The sequence below is a fragment of the Phascolarctos cinereus genome, unplaced genomic scaffold (assembly GCF_003287225.1).
Source record: "Phascolarctos cinereus isolate Bilbo 61053 unplaced genomic scaffold, phaCin_HiC Scaffold_726;HRSCAF=1367, whole genome shotgun sequence".
Classification (NCBI taxonomy): Eukaryota; Metazoa; Chordata; class Mammalia; order Diprotodontia; family Phascolarctidae; genus Phascolarctos; species Phascolarctos cinereus.
The window spans coordinates 83,697,394-83,719,349 of NW_027556098.1; positions in this window are offsets into that span (position 1 = coordinate 83,697,394).

The window sequence follows — 21,956 nt, forward strand, 5'->3', positions numbered from 1 at the left end:
GCCATTTCAAGGTCATGTTTCACAGCTTAGTGAAATTCCAACTTTTCTCCGCTCCAGAAATGAAATGAGAAGCTACAAATCAAACCAAAATACAAGGTAAATTTTTTTTTCCATTTTATTTCTTCAGACTCAGAGTAAATCCCCAGAGAAGAGGTAATTATATTATATCTGTTCTCACCCACAGAGCAGCAAGCAGGGAGGAGTCACAGACTCTCATAATTTGGAAGTTGGAGGAGGACCTCAGTTAACACCTAGTTCAAGCTAAATATGAAAGAAATCCTTATCTACAACCAATGGCCATTCAGCACCTCCTCTTAGACAACTCTGTTCGATTTTCCCCCTGGACATCAAGCATTAAGTGGCCTGATCTAACCCCCTCCTCCCTATGACTTAATTTCACATACTTGACCGCTAAGATACCCTCTTTCCCCTGAGTCTTCTTATCTCCAAAAATTTCCTCTAATTCGTCTTCCTATGACATGGATTCAAGACCCTTTACAATCCTGGTTGTCTTTCTCTGCACACTTCCTTTTCCACTTAGCAATGTCCTTCTTAAACTTCAGCACCTAGAAACAAACAAAATGCTCCATATGAGGCATGGCTAGGGCTGTGTGACTTGGGACTGAATGAGGGCTAAGTGCCTTGGGATTGTCGCTGCTTTATTGTTAAAAGCTGCATTTCTCTTTGTGAAGGCCAAGGTCACATTAGCTTTTATGGTAGTTACATCACACTGATGATTCATATTGGTTCCATTAAAGCCCCCAAATCTTTTTTTCAGAGCAACTACTGCCTAACCACGTCCTCCCATCTTGTACTTGTTAATTTGATTTTTTCCCATGATATATAAATTTATTTAAGTCTGTTGAATTAGGGCAGATAGATGGTACAGTGGATATAGTGCCAGGCCTAGAACTGGGAAGATCTGAGCTTAAATTTGACCTCCAGCACTTACTGTGTGACTCTGGGAAAATCATTTAACTTCTGTCTGCCTTACTTTCCTCATCTTTAAAATGAGTATAATAGCACCTACTTCCCAGAGTTGTTGTGAAGACTGAATGATTTAGTCATAATAAAACACTTAGCATAGGCTGGCACACAGTAAGTGTTATATAGTTATAATTATTATTTCATCTAATTAAGTTCAGCCCAATATTCTAATCCAACGGTGACAAATTCAAATATAAACAAGGGGCGCTAAACTGTACATTATCTATGTTCGGTTATGTTTTTGTTTTGTTAAATATTTCACCATTACATTTTAATCTGGTTTGGGCTGCACTTGAGCCAGGGACCATGTGATTGACATCTCTGCTCTAAGTCTATCAAGATCTTTTTGGATCCAGAATCTGTCATCCAGAGTGTTAGCTATCTCTCATAGCTTTGTGTCATCATCAGATTTGACAAGCATATCACCTCTGCCTTCATCCATTTTGAAAAATCATTGTTATAAATATTAAGGGGCATAGAACCAAACAGAGATGCTTGGTGGTAATTCGACTAGAGATTTTCTGTCACATTGACATCAAACCATGAACTACTACTAATGGCTTAACTACATTAAACCATTAGCTATTCTTTGAGTCCAGCCATCCAATACATTCTGGATCCTTCTATTGTATTACAATTTATTTCATGTCTCTCCATCTTCTCCCTAAGAATAATACCAATAACTTATCAAAATCTTTGCTGAAATTTAAGTAAATTGTATCTATAGCATTTATCCAGAAAAAGAAACAAGTTTCATCTGGCATGACCTGTTCTTGACAAAAAGCCATGCCAGTTTCTTCTAATGCTCACTTTCCTTTCCAGATGTTCACCAACAAGCTCTTTGATAATCCATTTAAAAATTTTCCCAGAAATCAGAGTCAATCTCACCAATCTATACTTTGTAAATTCTGTTCTCTTCATTTTTAATTGGCACAAAAGTTGCCCCCTCTCTAATCTTATAGTACCAGTCCCATCTTCCTGGTCTTTCAAATAATCATTTCCAGGGCCCAACCATTACACCTGCCAGTTCTTTCAGAATGTGAAGGTGTAGTTCATCTCGGCCAGGTGATTTGAATCCATCATAGGAAGCTATTGGGTTCACTTACTATCAGTTTATAGACAACTCCCCATTAGTGCAAATAATGAATCCCATAATGTGGTTGCATCCTTCAATTCACACTATTTGAATCTATGTAAAACATGTAAAATATAGTCATTGGTTCCAACCTAATCTATACACGCAATGAAAATTTTGATGAGTTTTTATCTGTTTATTAACATAACATAACAGCAAACGATAAGGAAAAAATAGTTGTAATTCAAGCTTATTTCAAAGTAATAGAGTTTTACAGAAAACAAAATTTTTAAAATTTAAAGATTACTGTTCTTCAGTTGTCTGTAAGGTGCTCAATTCTTCTTCAGAAGCAAAGGTCACATTGGGGTGACCCCTCACTTCATCGGGTGACTAGCACCACTACAAACAAGTCTCTCCTCATCCTTCTGCTGAAATGGCCGTCTCCAAGCTGGCTTGCGTCCACTCTGCCCTCATGCTTCACGACGATGGATGATGTTACAGTCACGGAGGATAAAATCAATGCCCTCATTAAAACAGCAGGTGTAAATGTTGAACCATTCTGGTCGGTATTATTTCCAAAGGCCCTGTCCAATGTCAACATTGCAAGTCTCCTCTGCAATGTAGAAGTTGGTGGACCTGCCCCAGCAGCTGGTGGTGCTGCCCCTGCTGGAGGGGCAGCTCCTGCTAGCCCAGCTGCCCCAGCTGAGGAGAAGAAGAAAGAAGAAGCAAAAAAAAGAAGAATCTGAGGAGTCTGATGATGACATGGGCTTTGGTCTGTTTGACTAAATATTTTTTGTAACATTAAATAAAAAGCTGAACAAAAAAAATTTAAAAATACTGACTATTATACTCAAAGATAAGCCTACACTGACAATATGATGAAAACATCATTATTGTCATCTAAAGCATTTTAGTGTCGTATATTGAACTGCGTCCAGGATGTTACCTGACATCAAGTATAAATTGTCCTCAATACAACTTCAGCCCCTTGCTCCTTAGTTCCACCCTCTGGGGCCAAAACCAAGCATGTCTAATGCATCTTTCATAGGACAACCCTCCCAACACACCTGAAAATAGATATCATGTATTTTCTAAGTTTTCTCCAGGCTAAACACCCCCATTTCCTTAAAGTGGCCCTCATATAGCAAATCCTACAATCTTCTCATCATGTTGTTTGCCCTTTACTAGACACAGTGAAGTTTATCAACACCATCCTTAAAAGGTGGTGCTCAGAACTGAACATAGTATTCCAGAGAGTCAGAGCAAGGCAGGGTACAGCATAGAATTATTGCTTCCTTTGTTCTGGAAAGCATACCTCTCTTAATGAAGCCCTGGATAGCTCTGAAGAAGAGATTAGAAAATGTTCTTTCCTCCCTTCTTCACAAAGGAGGAGGACTATGGTTATGGAACACTGAAGAGATACATAGATATAGATATAGATATAGATATAGATATAGATATAGATATAGATATAGATATAGATATATCTACCTATCTATATAATGTGTATGTGTGTATATGTATATGTGTATGTGTATGTGTATGTATATATATAATCACTTGCTTGATATATTGGTTAGTTGCTGAATTCCTTTATTTTCCTCTTTTTTTATTCTGTGTTACAGAGGTTGGCTTGATGGGTAAGGTAAAGGAAAATGATATGTTCAGAAATGAAAAATTATATAAAAGTAAAGGATGCAAAAAAATTAAAATAAAAATTAATAAAATCGGAATTACTCAATCAATTCCCTGTGAATTCATTTAAATCTCATTAGGAACTCTTTTTTTCTTACTAACCAGAAGATTTTCTCTTCGTGCTAAAAGCATTTCATTCATGAGGTTCTCTCATTCCTGTTGGGCCTAAAAATATTAGGCTATTTCATCCTATCTATTCTTTCCGTGAATCTCTTTAAACCTGCTCTCCCAAATCTAATGTCCACATTAGATTGTGACTGGCTTTCTTCTCCTTCTCAAACACAGAGTCTATGATAGAGCAGACACTTGCCTCATAGAGCTCCAGTCATCACTATTTCAGCAACAATTTGCTCCTTATTGGTCAAAATCAGTTCCAGAATAGCAGTTCCCCTCCTTTATCTCCTCTTTCACTTCTCGAAATACGAAATTATCACTGAGAATAAAATTTGTCATGATTTTGTCAATTAGCACTCATATAATAGCTAGCATTTAGATAGCACTTCAGGGTTTTCAAAACACTTTGCATATTCTATTTCTTATAATCCTTACAACAACCCTTTAAGGCAGGTTCTACTTTATCCTCATTTTACAGATGACCTGACAGGTTAAGTACCTTGTCTCATTAGCAAGACTCTGAGATAGAAATTAATCTCAGGTCTACTCCAAGACCTCCAGTTCCAACGCTGTAGCCATAGTACCACCTATCTGCCTCTTTACTCACCATATAGGTGTTCAGGAGGGTCTATTTCTCCCTTCTACTCTCATTCTTCTGTTTCTCCCCTTCCTCCCTTTCCTCATTTTTTCCTTATTTCTTTCTTTTCCATCAGATTCAATTATTCAGCATTTATTAAATGTTGACTACATCCTCATCCTTAAGGAGCTTATTCAATAACATGCCTTTCGTAGATATACAAATTAAAATGTACATGTTCATATGTCAAATATTCTTTTCATGAAAATTTTTGTTTGGTCATTTCAGTCATGTCTGATTCTTCATTTTGGGTTTTCTTGGCAAAGGTATTGAAGAGGTTTGCCATTTCCTTCTCCAGATCATTTTACAGATGAGGAAACTGAGGCAAACAGGGTTAAGTGACTTGCCCAGGGTCACACAGCTATCAGGTGTCTGAGGCCAGATTTGAGCTCAGGAAGAGGAGTCTTCCTGATTCCAGGCTGGGCACCCTATCCACTCCACCACACATGGCATAGTTTACTGAGGTTGGAAAGCAAGTTTTAATCCAATTGTGAGCTGCAGACATTTAGAGTTAAGATCAAAATCAAAATGAAAACTTATATCACTAGTCATTTACCTGTTCATATTAGTTTCCATAAGATCCATCATTATTTTGAAGGTGAAGCAAGGTCCAGTGGAAATTTCTTTAAAATGTTTTTTTTTTCATCTTTAAAGACAGATGATGTAGGGATTTTATCAAGCAGGGTGAAAATATAAAGAACTAGAAAACTTCATGAGTTCTTTATACTGAAGGATACTAAAATTGTCATAAATTTCATTCTTTTTTTTAATATTTAGGTGGAAATCTCAAAAGATTTTGGGATAACTGCAATGATATTGGAGTTGTTAGTACCTGTCATACCTGAGGACAGGAATTACATTACACTGTATTTATACGTCTTCAAACATAGTTAGTCACATGGATCAGGCACTGGTTGGCATCTCTCTTGCCCTTACTCTCCCAAATGTATATTGGTGCCTCACTTCCCCAGCAAAAGTTTGAACGTCTTCTTCAATGTGTTCACACAATTTCTATGAATCTCCCCAGATGCAATCAACATCGAACCAGACGATTATGCCCAAAAAAATAAAATGGGTTACATGAGTTCCTTTATTATAGGAGCCCATAAGAGAATGTCATCACCACACCACCAACAATATAAATGCATTTCTCATTTCTGCCCAAGAAACAGCACGATGCTGTTTAATATGTAAGCCACATTGATGGGGATTTACTTTAATCTCAGACATATTAAATCCAGAAACCATTCGTTTTTTAGTTGATAGCTGAAGCTCTGGCCATAAATAAGAATAAGGATATTTGGGGTTCATTTCACCCTGAAGGCATTCATCTTTCTCTGCTTCCAATTTTCTTCCTTTTAACATCACTCAGCTTCAACATTGTGATGTTGTTAATGGCCAGACTGGGTCCAGGAGGGCTTGAATTACTACATCTGAAAAACTGGTGAAGAGACAATGCCCCAGCTCACCTTCCCATCTGTCTAAAGGAAAGAATACCCAGTTGTCTCACAAGTCAAGTGGACTAGCTACCTGTTAGCTTGACAGTACAACTTGAAATTACTTCAAGAACATGTCTCATTCAAGTTGTTAGGGCTATATGGCCTCAGAGGGAATCTGAAAGAAGACCATGTGGGTCTAATGTACTGAGTAACAATGAGTGATGCCAATTTTGCCTGCTTGTTCTATCCCTCTCTACCTTTTTATTGATTTTTCTCCTACACAGAGCAACATCTATAGTATTTGATAATGTGATATTAATTTCCTCCAAGAAATCTCTTGTTAGTCCATCCTCTATTTGAATTCAGAATCATAGAGAATGTTAGTATTTCATATTAAGGCACATTTATTCTTGTTTCTTAGTTTTTTGGTTTTGTTTTGTTTTGATTTTTGGAACATGGCTAATGTGGAAGTATGTTTTGTATGACTTCATATGTCTAATGGGTATCATTATTTCCTGACTTCTCAGTGGGCGGGGGGAGGGGGAAAGGGAGACAATTTGGAACTGAAAATAAAAATAATATTATTGATGCAAAAAGAGAGAAAGAGAACATCAGCACTGAGAGGTACCTTAGAAATCATTTAGTCTGCCCTCTCATTTTGCAGGTAAAGAAATAATTTTTTAATCTTTTTTTTAATTTAAAAAAATTGAAAGCTAATTTGTACAAAATAGAAGAAAGGTCAGTAATGGAGAATGAATATGTATGTGTCATGGGTTAGGTAATATAGTCTCAGGAATTATAAATCTTAAATGAGTTGAGGCTGGTGAGGGAAGCTAAGGACAACAAAAAAGTTATTTTAGCAATAGTAAGAAAAAGTGGAAGTTCAAATGTGACTTGGGGTGGTTGGAGCAAGGATAATTGACAACAGAGAAAAGTCAGAGCTACATGACTCCTGTTTTGCGGCTTTTTTCTCTGCCAAGGAGAGTGACTTTTACATTGGAAATGTCAGAACAAATATGAAAGATGCAGAGTTGATACCCAGGATAAGTAAGCAAATAGTAAGAGAATACTTTACTGTCCCGAGTGAAAGTAAGTCACCTAGCCCACATCAGCTATCTGTTCATGTCTTAAAAGAATTTGAAATGATACCTAAGCCATTTTCAGTGATATTTGAAATATCATGGAAATTGGGAGACATATTACAAAACTGAAGAGGAGCAAATGCTAACGTAATTTTCATAAAAGGGAAGAGAATGGATTCTGCAAATTATAAACCAGTGAGTTTGACTTAAATTAATGGAAAAATTCTATGAAGACTGGTTGGTAAACAGCTACAATGGGAAGAAGTGATTAAAAGAACCAACATGACTTTTATCACAAACAGATCACACTAAACTAGCCTCATTTCCATTGCCCTCCCCCAGAGGATCAGTAAACTAGTAGAAGAGGGGAATGTTGTAGATGTAGATTATCTAGTTTTAAACAAAAATTTTCATAAAGTATCTGATACTGTTCTTGTGAAGATGATAGTAAAATATATTTAAATAATAATACCATCAGATGGATTCAGTACTAGTTGGATGGCTGGACTCAAAGTATAGTTATTATTGGTCCAACGTCAATGTGGCAGAAGGTCTCCAATGGAATTACCCTAGGCATCTGGGCTTGACCTTAAGCTTCTTAACATGTTGATTAATGACTTACCAAAACAAAATCAGAGATGGTATCAGATTTGGGAGTTACACAAAGCCAAAAGGGGTGGCTTAATGCTAGTCAAGTTCCGAAGGTCTCTTGACAGATTAGAAAATTGAGCTAAATCTAATAAGATGAAATTTGGTAGCCTTGAAAGTTACTTCTTGTTGTTGTTGCTTGGTTGTGGTGGTGATGGTTGTTGTTGTTCAATCATTTCAGTCATGTCCAACTCATCATGACCCCACTTGGGGTTTTCTTGGCAAAGATACTGGAGTGCTTCTCCAATTCATTTTACAGATAAGGAAACTAAGGCAAACAGAATTAGATGACTTGCCCAGGATCACACAGCTGGTAGGTATCTAAGGCCAAATTTGAGCTGAGGTCTTCTTGACTCCATCCAGTGTGCCCCTAGCTGCCCAGATTAAATGTTATTTACTTGAATACAAAAAAAAATAAATAAATCAACTTCCCAAGTACAAGATTGAGGAAGTATGGTTATACTGCATTTTTTCTGAAAAAAGATATGAGAAGGTTTGGACTGCAAACTTAATATGAGTCAGCAATGTGATGTAGCAACCAAAAAAACTAATGTGATTTAGGGCTGCATTAAGAAAGGGCCCAACAGGAGGCAGCTAGGTGGTGCAGTGGACAGAGTACCAGCCCTGGAAGCACGAGGACCAGAGTTCAATTCAGGCCTCAGACACTTACTAGCTATGTGCCCCTGGGCAAGTCACTTAACTCCATTGCCTAGCAAAAAAAAAAAAAAAGTCTCATTCCAAATTGGGAAGTCTCATTGTATTCTGCCCTCAACAAGCCTCATCAAGAATATTGTGTTCTCTTCCATTCATTTAAGAAGGACATTAATATTGAAAGATGGCAATATATTATTGTTTTAAAAAAATAAGAAAACGTCTCCTCTGGCAACTTCAGTTCTCCATATTGAGAGAACTGGTGGGCTACCTCTGCCGCAGACGAGGTATTTGAGGAGGCACCAGCCATATGATGGGGAGGGGGGTTGAATTATGTTTAAACTCTATTGTGTATTGAATTGAAATTCATCTATTGTCTTGACTGTAAAAATGACTGTAGATTGTCTTAGAATAACCATGATACTCATAACTCTCACTGTAGATACCACCCTTTAAGAGATAAATTCCTAATGTGTATATTGTAATCCAATCCAACCTTCACTGGAATAATTGAGTAAATCTTATATTCTCTTTCAAAAAAAAAAAAGGACATTAATAAGTTAAAGTGCATCTAGAGGAGAGAAACTAGGATAGGGAAGGGCCCTGGGTCCACGTAATAGAGACTTATTTGAAAGAACTGGGGATGTTCAACCTGGAGAAGAGAGCAGCTAGGTAGATCAGTGGATATAGTGCAGGGCCTGGAGCAAGGAAGACTCACCTTCTTGAGTTCAAATCTGCCCTCAGACACTTACTAGCTGTGTGATCCTAGGCATTTAACCCTGTTTGCCTCAGTTTCCTAATCTGTAAAATGAGCCAGAGAAGAAAATAGCAAAACACTCCAATATCTCTGCCAAGAAAACCCCAAACAGGGTCATGAAGGGACATGACTGAAAAATGACTGAACAACAAAACAAAAACAGCCTAAAAATTAGAGATGTCCAATATGAAAATAAGTTGCCTCTTCAAGGAAGAGGGGGGGTTCTCCTTCCTCCAAAGTCTTCAGGCAGTGGCTAAACAACTTTCTTTAGGGTTATTTGATAGTGAAGATTCTTTCATGTATGGGTTGAACTATCAGGTGACCAATGATGCCCCATCTAACTCTCAAATTCTATGATTCTGTGAAACTGAGGATGAAAAATGGCACATTGATTACTCAAGATCACTCAAGATTGTTTACTAACAAGCCATGACTTGAAAGAACCCAGCTCTCCTAATTCCAGAATGTTTTCCAATACATTATTTTTTCCCATTTTTATTCTGGGATTCTATGATCTGTTGCCATTCAGATAAATTTCATCTTATATTTGATTTGTAAATAGTTATAGTATAGATATAAGGGTGGAGGTTGATCAAATCAATTACCCTACCTATAATGAGAATCATTTTGTTGACTTGATATAGCTAACTCCATTTTGTATTAGGCCATTTTGTATGTTTGTTTTTCATAATTTGCTTTTCAATATTAAGATACGTATATGTACGATATAACTTGGTGAGAAACATATATGTATTCATAACCAACTGGCAAATATAGAAGACTCCATAATAAGACAGACAGACCACCAATGGGAAAATTTGTTAAACAACTTTGTCATTAATTTATGTCATCAGACATCAATCAAATTCATTGGTAAATGAATTAGCAATGAAAACTTGGCTGTAACCAGTTAATACTCACAGCAAGAGAAATTCACCGAAGACCCTCAGATGCTCAGCCTGGTCATAGGTCTTGACTGAGGCTGGCTCCTGTCTTCCCCTACACTTCAGCACTTCAGTCTCAGACAATCTCAGTGTTCACGGAGGGTACTGCTGATTGTATGACAGATCTGCCAGCCTACCAGGCAACGGTGCCAGAGTGGAACACCCCCAGAGCTCTGGCTGAGCAGAGAGGGAACCTTGTCACTGAGCACCAGAACAAGACAGGCTTACTGGGATGCCCTAGGAAATCAGGGTGGTGGTTTGCTCCTAGTGCAGCTGATGCTTATATTGTCTAACAGATAATTACAAACTGGTGTTTACATGCTCTGATTAATAAAATTTGAATGTATGCATTGATGAATGTAAGCCTGATTTAGTATTTCTGTTGTACTAGTCAGCACAAGTAATGGTAAATTGGTATAGTGCAAGCACCATGAATTACAGCACCACATTCAATCAATCAATTAAACATTTATTAAGCATCTGCTATATACCAGGCCCTGTGCTAAACTGGGGATAAAAAAAAGGCAAAAGACAGCCCTTGCCCTCAAAGAGCTTACAATCTAATGATAGTTAATCAAAGTAAGCACTTTAATCAGGTGAGCATTTCAATTGAACCAAGAAGTGAATGAAAGGCATTAAACTAGATGCACCAAGCCCCTATTTGCAAGGCATGGAATTTATCAGACTAAATGAAATTATGCTACACAGGGAATTGGGATTGTCTGATGAGCCTTAGTCATACCTGTAAGTCATTTTAGATAGAATAGCAAGCCAGGTTGGAAACCTTAGCATTTGAGTACCAGCCCAGCCCAGGGAAGAGAGCAATCTAGCCAAGCCTCTTACATGGAATTGCTTGGTAGGAGATAGAGGAGAAGAGCCTCTCCCTCCTCCCCCTACCTTGGGTAAAGGATGAGCTTGTGAATTTTGAAAGGTTGGCATATTTCAAACTTTCCAAGTGTCTCCACAACAGTAATGACCAATGGTAGTTTGCATCAAGCAATGAGGAGAAATTAGACACACCAAAGGAAAGGCAGCTTCACAGTTCTGCCAGAAGTGTGTCAAGACACTATCCCATGCCCAAGGGAAAACCATGAAGACCACACAAAGTGGTAGAAAGGGACATCCAGCACCAAGGAGCTGGGAATTATTTCTTTGCCACATGTGGTCTCTGAACTTGAGCCTACTTTACGCTGGACTCTACATCTAGCTGTGGGAGAGTATGGCCTCAGTTTGGGGGAAATGTCTAATGCCAACTGTCCTTACTATACCACTTTAGTAAATGTTTGATTCTAAAAGCTAAATTAAGTCCGGCTGGCTCATTGACAGCAATGACTAATCAGTGGGGGGAAGCACACCAGTGGGGACCTATAGCACTAGAAAATCTCTCCTCATCTGCTCTGGATTACCCCCCTAGAACCCCAAGGAAAGAGATAATAACAGTCTTCTGAGATCTTATCCTGTTAGTCAGAGTGTTTGCTGGTCAGGAGAGTGAGCCTAGGGGCTGATGGACACAATTTATCACAGGCCATAAACTTAAGGGTAGAAAACACACCTGATTTTTCTATCCCCATCTCTCCTACCTAATTCAAGGGGACAGCTGCTTATGTTTCTGACTAGTCCCATGTAGGGTCACTGCTCCCCAGTTACCTTTCTTTGCAGCATGGATCAGAGATAACAATCAAGCCCTCAGATTCAAAAAAAAGGGTGAACCCTTCCAGTTGCCCTCAATTAGAGCATCCAAGGCAAGGCTAGCTTTCCTCCACTTCTCCCAGAATGACCTGCCATCTCCATCAGCAGCAATCCTTGAAATAAATTTAGAGGCATTATCTTCCAAGACAGTTTTCTTCTAGCTGATGAGCCAAGAGAAAAATCTTGCTTCTCTGTAGCAACAGCACAGACTGTACTCGGGGATCTGGGTCACTGCTGATTCATCCGAGGAGATATCAGCTCTGCTTGGGAGGGGAAAAGAGCAGCATAATGTAGGGGACAATTAAAAAACCTTTCTACTGGCCAGCTTTTATGGCCACCACACCGATGCTCAGGCTTATTAGCTGATTGCTCAAATTCAACCATAAACCAGCCTTTTCGATTACTGGGTGCTCAAAGCTAACCAGCCTAAGGCAAAATTGCAAAGCTTCTCTTCCTCCTCCCTCTCAAGAAGAAGCCATTTTCACGGGCTTCTGCCATCTGGCAAAGGAAAGATTTTCCCAGGAGGTGGAGAGTTTGGTGAAAGAGAGAGTACCAGGGCCTTCCCTATTAATCAGGTGAGCAAAGAATCAAGGGACTCAGGCCTTAGTCAAAGGAATATAAGAGATATTAGAGCTATGAGGAACCTTTGAACCCACCTAGTTCATCTCTGGGCAGCTAAAGTACCAGGCCTGGAGTCAGGAAGACTCAAGTTCAAATCTGACCTCAGACACTTACTAGCTGTGTGACTCTAAGCAAGTCACTTAACTTTGTTTGCCTCAGTTTCCTTATCCTATAAAATGAACTGGAGAAGGAAACCACTGCAGTATCTCTGCCAAAAAAAAACCCAAAATGGGGACACAAAGAGTTGGACATGACTGAAACAAATGAAAAACAAGAATGGTCCAACTCCATCATTTTACATAGGAGGAAAATGAGACCCAGGGATGATAAGTCAGTTGTCCCAAATCACAGTTAGTGAGTAGCACAGCCAGAATTTGAACTCATATCCTCTGACTCCTGAGCTAGTTTTATCTCTATTGCAACAAAAGCCCAGTCATCAGTTTACTGTGTGACCTAAAGCAAGTCATTTCCCTTCTCTGGACCCTAGTTTCTTCACTTCTTCACCGTAACAGTAGAAAAAGTACTGAATTAATTCAAATCTCATCTCTTTCACTCTCTGCAATTTGGGGCAAGTCAGCTCCTAACAATAGCAATAAAAACAATGAGGACAACATGACAAAGACAAAAATACAACCGTGATAATTATGACAGTTATCATTTATATAACATTTTAAGATTTTTTTTTCCCAAGGGATTTACATATCTTAGTTCATTTTGTCCTCACAACAACCCTGGGGAGTAGGTGCTATAATCATCTCCATTTTATAGGCAAAGAAAGTGAAACTGAAAGGCCTGAAGTGACTTGCCCAGGATCACACAGCCAATAAAGGTGTGAGACAGGATTTGAATCCAGACCTTCCTGACTCTCAGGTCAGCATCATCTTTTAAGAGAAGTGGTTTGGCTTCAAGGGTTCTTAACCTTTTTTGTGTCATGGACTCTTTTGGCAGTCTGGTGAAGCCTATGGACCCCCTTCTCAGAATAATGTTTTCAAATGCATAAGAAAAAACACATAGGAAAACAAAATATATTGAAATCAATTATCAAATTATTTTTAGTTTGTTAACTCCTGGTCTAGATCACCTCTACTATTATTTGCAGCTCTAAATCAATAATCTTATAAAGGTGTCAGGCTAAGTAATCCCTTAAATTTCCTTCTAGCTCGAACACTTGATGAAGCTAATTGTTTTAAAGCAATTGCTGTTCTTTCTCCACATTCATTTCCCTCATCGTTCCCTGGAAAACCTTCCCTCACTGTTGGGTGAGGCCTGCTAAATTACAAGTCTCCCCATCCTATGCCTTTTTTGGAGGGGTACCTTTGAATTAAGGACAACTAGGTGATGCAGGGGATAGAGTACCCAGCCTGGAGTCAGGAAGACATCGTCTTGAGTTCAAAGCTGGCCTCTGATACTTCCTAGCTGTATGACACTGGCCAAATCACGTAACCCTGTTTGCCTCAGTTTCCTTACCTATAAAATGAGCTGGAGAAGAAAATGACAAACCACTAGCATTTTTTCCAAGAAAACCCCAAATGGGGTCGCAGAAAGTTGGACATGACTTAACAACAATGTTAGAATTAACAGTTATCTATTCCCACTCCTCCTCCATCTAGTTCAGTTAATATAATACGCTATGTTCCTACCAATAAATAAAAAAGTAGAGACCCTGGGGGGTAGTAGTAGGTATTGATGCTGCCTGAAAAAATCCTGGCAAGAATCAAGAAATGGAACAGGTATTAAAGTTTTCCTCGAGCAGAGTTATTTTTAAAACGAATGCTTTGAGCAAAATAGAGCCTATCCCACATGGAGAAGGAAGAAGAATGTGCATTGGAAAAATGACAAAGAAGAATAGCTTTGTAGAGACTAACATTAATGACCTCAATTGGAAAATGTCATGTATCTCGGCTGGTGAATCGGCAGGTATTTCCACAACTGACATGCTGCATGCCTGACACTGCAGAGTATGCACCAAAGTACTAAATGCAAAATTACATGAAATCAAACTTATTTCTTCCTTCATTTGATGATGGTACCAGATCTAGATGGAGGAAAGCCATAGACTCACTGCATGGGGGAGCCCCCTCTTGCTATTCCAGCACTGATCCATATGCTTCCTTTCTTCTCCATTTAGATTCAACCAAAATTGTACCCCCATTACCCAAATGCATAGACCAGAGGTGAAAACGCAAAGCACTGAAGCTAAACCATCTCCAATGGTTTTATATTGAAATTCCCAATAAATGAGCAGGAGGAAAGCCAAAAGATTCTATGGAACAGAGAACATCAAACCAAAACATAATGTTCTCTTAGGGGCCTGGAATGATGATCCATCCTATCTCCACGAGAGACTCTCTTTGCATAGAGACAGGTCCTAATGGTGTCAGATTCCTACCACAAGGAAGACGGTAATAGAATTCACTAAGAGCTTCTTGGCCATAATTATCATGCAGGAAAAAGAAAAAAAAAGGTTAAAATTAAAGGCAACCCCTGGAATTACAGAGAGGTTCCCAGAGATACATGTGAATAGTCATATCCAAAGGAAACTAGCCACCTCATTCTGTACCACTAGAAGCTCCAAGGAAAGACAGACCCTAAAGCAGACTATTTCAATAACCTAGAGGCAGAGTTTTGAAATCATCTTTTTAAACATCCATTGAAGAATAGTATACGAGGCCATCTAAAATCATAATAATACTAATACCTAATATTTTTTCTTTTTTAAATTTTTTATTAATTTATTTTGATTTATCAACAACCACTTCCATAAGCTTTTGAGTCTTAAATTTTTCTCCCCCTCTCTCCCCAAGATGGCACGCAATCTGATATAGGCTATACACATACATTCCTATTAAGCATATTTTCACCTTAGTCATGTTGTAAGGAAGAATTAGAACCAACAGAAAGAGCCACAAGAAAGGGGAAACAAAACAAAACAGAAGAAAAAATAGAGCAAATAGTATGCTTCAATCCACATTCAAACTCCATAGCTCTTTCTCTGGATGTGGATAGCATTTTCCATCATGAGACTTTTGGAGATGTCTTGGATCCCTGCATTGCTGAGAAAAGCTAAGTCTATCCATGGTGGTCATTGCACAATGTGGCTGTTACTATGTACAACATTCTCCTGGTTCTGCCTATTTCACTCAGCATCAGACCATACAAGTCTTTCCAGGTTTTTCTGAAGTCTGCCTGCTCACCATTTCTTATAGCACAATAGTATTCCATCACATTCACATACCACAACTTGTTGAGCCATTCCCCATAATACCTAATATTTTATATGATTTTAAGGTTTTCAAGTCACTTTTATACACATAATACAGATTATATAGTTGTCTTAATTGCTGATCCATAGGCCTTGTATCTTGGAGCAGCCAAGACCACAACATTAAAACAAAACAATAGTCAAAGGGCAAGTGAGGAAGTGATGTAGGAATTAGCTGGATGGACTTTCTGAGGCTTGTAGGAATGGAGCAAAGAATGGCAACTGGAGGTGCTCTGTGCCCGGGTCTTCCTTCAGACCATCTGAGCTCTGTTACTTACTAGGTGACCTTGGGTGAGTCATTTAGCCTTTCTGAGCCTCAGTTTATTCACCTGTGAAATGAGGGTCATGGACTATATGATCACTAAAGTGCCTTTCAGCCCTAAATCTCTGCTGCTGTGGCCCTAACTCCTCTACTTTACCAATGACAAACAGGAAGAAAGGATCAGAGCCCAGAACACACCCCAGCTACTGAGCAGGTTCACCAGGTAAGAAGGCAGGGTTGGCATTCCCAATCAATGTTGGAAAAAACCCACAGGAATCAGCCCCGGTCCTGATGTCCCCCAACTGACTGGCCCTCTGAGCCTTTAAGAGACCATAGAGCAGACGAAGACAGCCAGTTCTTAGTGATAGCAGGTTACAGAGAGATTTGAGTATAAGCACCTTAACTGTGTCTGATAACTCCTAGAGATGAGGTATATATCCATATAATGCTAGAGTTGGAGTCAGAAAGACCTGAAATCAAATCTGACCTCAGACACTAGCTGTGTGACCTCAGGTAAGGCACTTAAACCTCTGTTTGCCTCCGTTTCTTTAACTGTAAAATGATGATAATAATAGCACCTACTTCTTGGGACTGTTGTGAAGATTAAATGAGATAATATTTGTAAAGTGCTTAGAACAGTGCCTGACACATGGTAGCTGCTGTATAAATGCTAGCTATTACTAAAGGGCTGCCTAGATCTAGAACAAACCAAGGGAATTCTGGCCATATAGTTGTTATTTTGATATATTTGGACTTTTCTTTTTCTTTCTAAGAACGTCAATAAAGACTGTATGCAGTTAAATTATGTTTTTGTGGTCAACTTCATTAAGCCATGCTCATGTGATTGGATTCAGTTGAAGTACTACATGGAGAATGTGGGATGGAGTTTTCTCAGTAGTGTGGGAATTGATGTAAGAGAATAATTGGATAATTCCACCCAGATCATAACCTTGGACTTATACCATCCACAAAGGGGCAGAATTGAGAAATACAGGTAGCAGCAATCCCTGGGGTACTCCACTAGAAATTTTCTACAAAGTTGATAGTAAGCTATTAACAACTACTGTTTAGTACTAACCATTAAAGTAATCCTGAATCTATTCATCTCTTTGCATATCTAATCTTCTTTCTGGCCATCTTTTCCACAAACAAACACAACACAAAAAATAACATAATAATAGCCAGCATTTATGTAACACTTAAAGATTCAGAAAGTTCTTTATAAATTTTCTCATTTTATCCCCATAACAACTCAAGAGGTGGGTGGTATTATTATTCCCCATGTTACAGATGAGGAAACTGAGGCAGGCAGCCCAACATTACGTAGCTAGTAAGAATCTGTGACTGGATTTATGTTCAGGTCTTCCTGACTTCATGTCCAGGGATCAATGCCCCACACCACATAGCAGCCTTGAGGGAGTGACTTTTTGAAATGATTTATTAAAACTTGGTCAATCTTGATCTCCCAGTGCTTCCTCTTGAACAACTACCAGTAAGATCTGGCAGGGCAAGTGGACTTGTGCTCTGGACACATTCTTTAGGTTTTCCTCACAATAGAGAGAGGACCAGACTAAGAGTCAGTAGCAGACCTTAGCCCTAACTCTACCACTTTGTAGGTGTGTGACCATAGACAAGACATATACTATTCCATGCCTCAGTTTCCTCAACTCTGAAATGAGAATATGAATACATGTCCTATCACCTTCACAGAGTTGTCATAGGGAGCAAATAAGATTAAAAAAAATGAGAAAGAATTGTCTGATGCTTTCTGACTCTATTTGGGGTTTTCTTGGCAAAGACACTGAAGTGGTTTGCCATTTCCTTCTCCAACTCATTTTACAGATGAGAAAACTGAGACAAACAAGGTTAAGTGATTTGCCCAGGGTCACACAGCTAGTGATGTCTGAGGCCAAATTTGAATCCAGGTCTTCCTGACTCCAGACCCTGGTCTCTATCCACTGAGTCACCTAGTTGCCCATATAAAGTATGTATTTATTTTTAATTTATGGAACAAAACAAGAAATTCTGATACATAGTATAATGAAAAAGATGATTGCACTTGATACTGCAAATCTATTATGTACAACATGGTATTCCTTTTAAATATATAATAAAGTTATCATACAAATTTCTTTCTTTTTCTTCCTTCCCGCTTCCACTCTAGAGATGGCATTAAGAAGTTTGAAAACCCTAGTTTTAAACAGCCATAATATAGTGGCAAAAGCACTGGGTTTGAATCTCAGCTTTGCTGCCTGCTAACTTCATGTTGTGCAAACTCATTTTAACCTCTTCACATCTCAGTTTCTCATTTGGCAAACCAGATGTTCTAAGGCCCCACTTGGCTCAAAATTCCTCTTTGTACCTGTAACATATAGACTCTGAGATCATTTTCTTTTTAAAAATTTTTTTAAATTTATTTTAATTCAATTAACAAATCTATTTTTCTCCTTCTAACCATTCCCTTCAACTGGGAAAATAAAAAAGAACAAAGCTCTTATTATAAATATGCATGTTAAAGAAAAACAAATTTTTGCATTAGCCATATCTCGAAAAATACATGTCTTAATCTATGCCTCAAGGCCATTATCTCTCTGTCAAGAGGTGGGTAGTTCATTTCATCTGGAATTGCAGTTTGTCATTGCATTGATCAGAATTCCCAAGTCTTTCACAGTTCCTTGTCTTTACAAGGCTTGGTTATTACACAAATCACTCTTCTGGTTCTTCTCACTTCATTCTGCATCAATTTTTATATGTCTTCCCAGGTTTCTCTGTAACTATGCCCTTTATAAATTCTTATAATACACAAGTATTCCACTATATTCATACACCACAATTTGTTTGGCCATTCCCTAATAATGAGCACCCTCTTGGTTCCCAGTTATTTGTCACTGGTTCTACAAAAAGAGTTACTATAAATATTTTTAAACATATGGATCATTTTCCCCTCTAGTTGCTTTCTTTGGGAATTAGCCTAGTAGTGGTATCATTGCGTCAAAGGAATGCACAGTTGAGTACCTTTCTGGGCATAATTCCAAATTGCTTTCCAAAATGGCAGGCCCAATTTACTCTTCCACAAACAGTGCATTAATGTGCCTATTTTCCCATAGTTCCTCCAACAGCTGTCATTTTTAGTTTTTGTCAGTTTTGCCATAATTGATAGGTATAAGGTCAAAAACCAGAGTTATTTTAATTTGTATTTCTATTATTATTAGTGATTTGGGAGCATTTTAATAGGACTATTTGATAGTTCAAATTTCTTCCTTAGAGAAATTTCTATTTATATCAAGGAGGAAAAGACTCTTCACTCTTCTCATAAATTTGAATCAGTCATATATGTGTGTATGTATGTATATATGTATATATATATTATGTATGTATGTATATTGCAAATGAGACCCTCATTACAGGAACTCACTGTGGATTTGTTTTCCCAACCCACAGTCAGACTAGTAGGTGAGATTCCCAGAGATTATTTACCACTTCTAAAATCCATTAGATTGTGAGATCCTAAAGAACAGGGACTGTCTTCTTTACTTTGTATCCCCAGATCTTAGCACAATGCCTGGCACATAGTAGGCACTTAATAAATGTTTACTGACTGACTGACTGACCTCAAGGCCCTAGGAGATAACCATGAACCCCCATCTCAAGTGCCCCAATAGTCAGTTAATATCCCCCGAATATCAGTCAGTTAATCAATTGACATCAAATAACTTTTACAAAGGGATATTTACTTAGAATCTAAAGTAAGAAACAGAGTACAACTTCCCCAGCTGGGAGGATAATCCTCTCCCATCCCACTCCCTGGTAATAGTGGGTTCCAAAATAAAGTGGTTGCTGCGAAACTTTCCTGCTACCAAGGCCTGCGACCACAACTAATGGACAAATCTCTTGCTTACGGAACACACTGCTCAGCTTCCGTGGTGATTCACAGCTGGGCTGGGTCTAACCCAGCAACCTCAGGGTCAACCACAGGGATGGTTCCTCCCCAAATGTAGCTCTTGCTGCTACTCACTCTGGTTGCTGAGGGGACCTTTAATGGCTCTTCTGATATTCCCATTCTCTAAACATTGAAACCTCAACCATTTTAATTTTGATGCTCGTGCACCTAAGATAAGGTAAAAAATAAACACAAGAATAGAGGCACATGGTGGCTGGGTGGTAGCATAAGGCAGAGAACAGCAGGCAGCAGGTGGCCAGCAGCAGGCAGCAGGCCCCTGCTGCTTCCACTGCTGCTGCCTCTCTTCCCACCCATAGACTTATAGAAGTTTTTATGCAGAAGTTGGAGAGGCAGAGAATGTATCTATTTGAGCCTTTTGTATGCTCTCAGGTCTGGCTCAACAGCCACTTAAATGGCTTTTTTATTATTTTATTTTTTAATTTTTATTTTCAGTTCTAAAATTTCTGCTTCTTTTCATTCCCTCTGCTGCCCATTGAGAAGGCAAGAAATAATACTAAGTGAGGTCATGCAAAACCTATTTTCACATTAGCCATGTTGCAAAAAAAGAAGAAAGAAAGGAAGGAAGGAAGGAAGGAAAGAAGGAAGGAAGGAAGGAAGGAAGGAAGGAAGGAAGGAAGGAAGGAAGGAAGGAAGGAAGGAAGGAAGGAAGGAAGAAAGGAAGGGAAAAGAAAAAGAAAAGTGAGAAATATAAAGTGAAACAAATATGCTTCAATCTGCAGTGCACTGAGCTCATCAATTCACACTAAAGGTAGATAGTGTTTTTCTTCATGAGTTCTTTAGAATATGTCATGGATCATTGTACTGATCACAGTACCTAATATTTTCACAGTTGATTGTGGTTACAATATTGCTGTTACCATGTGCAATGGTCTGGTTCTACTCATTTCACTTTGAATCTGCTCAAATAAGTCTTCCCAAGTTTTTCTGAAATCATCTCCTCCATCATTTCTTATAGGAATAGTATTCCACCACAATCATATACCACAACTTGTTCAACAATTATCCAATTGATGGGCATCCCCGTTTCCAATTTTTTGCTTCCACAAAAAGCTGCTATAAATATTTTTGTACATTTCTTCGCTCTGTTTGGAATATAAGCGTAGTAGCAGTATTACTGGGTCAAAGGGTATGCACAGTTTTATAGCCCTTAAATGGCCTTTTATCAGGCAATAAGCTGACAGGAAAGAGTTAAAAGGTAGCTGGTCATGCTCTGAGGGAGGAAGGGAGAAATCCTTAATTTCTGAAAGTAGGCTTACCAAGCCTCTAGGTGAGCTGGTACAAGCAAACATTTTGCACATTCTCTATAGACTAAGCCTTCATTTACCAGTGTTTCCATTATCCATATTTAACATGTTATTATCATTATTGAGGCAACTAGGCAGTGCAGTGGATAAATTGCCAGGCCTGGAGTCAGGAAGAATTCAGTCTGGCCTCATACACTTAATAACTGTGTGACCCTGGGCAATCACTTAATCTTTGTTTGCTTCAGTTTCCTCATCTGTAAAATGAGGATAATAATAGCATCTGCCTCCCAGAAGGGCAAATGAGATAATATTTGTAAAGCACCTTAGTAGAATATCTGGTACATATGAAGCACTACATAAATGTTGGCAATTATTCTTCATTTTACTAGGTTGGCCTGACCTGCCCCTTTGTTTCAAGCACCATTGCTTTCTCTACCTCCCACCATCATGTCCATCAAATCTGAATTAAGAAATAGTTTGACTTGTCCATCAAAGAGTACCTATAGGAAACAGAATATCAAGAAGCTTTGCTTTGTAATCTTAAAGAAATAAAATGAACCACGTGAATTAACATGGGCTCATTCTAGACCCAGAGGAAAAAGATCAGATAGAAAAAGAAGTGGGCTTTTGAGAAATAAGCATTTTAATGATGCTATCCATAAGACCTGCAAATATCCCCTGCAGTCAAAAGCACCATCTCTAAGTGCTAAGTTATGGAAACGTTCCAGGCAGTTTCAAAACAAAACAAAAAATAATGTAATAGGCTTCATGATGATTTTGCGAGCGTGTCTTTAAGCTAGAATAAGATCATGTTTCAAAATATCAAACCCACTTCATGAGCTTCCATTTATACATATACTAAGAACAGGAGACACTCTAAGTTTATTC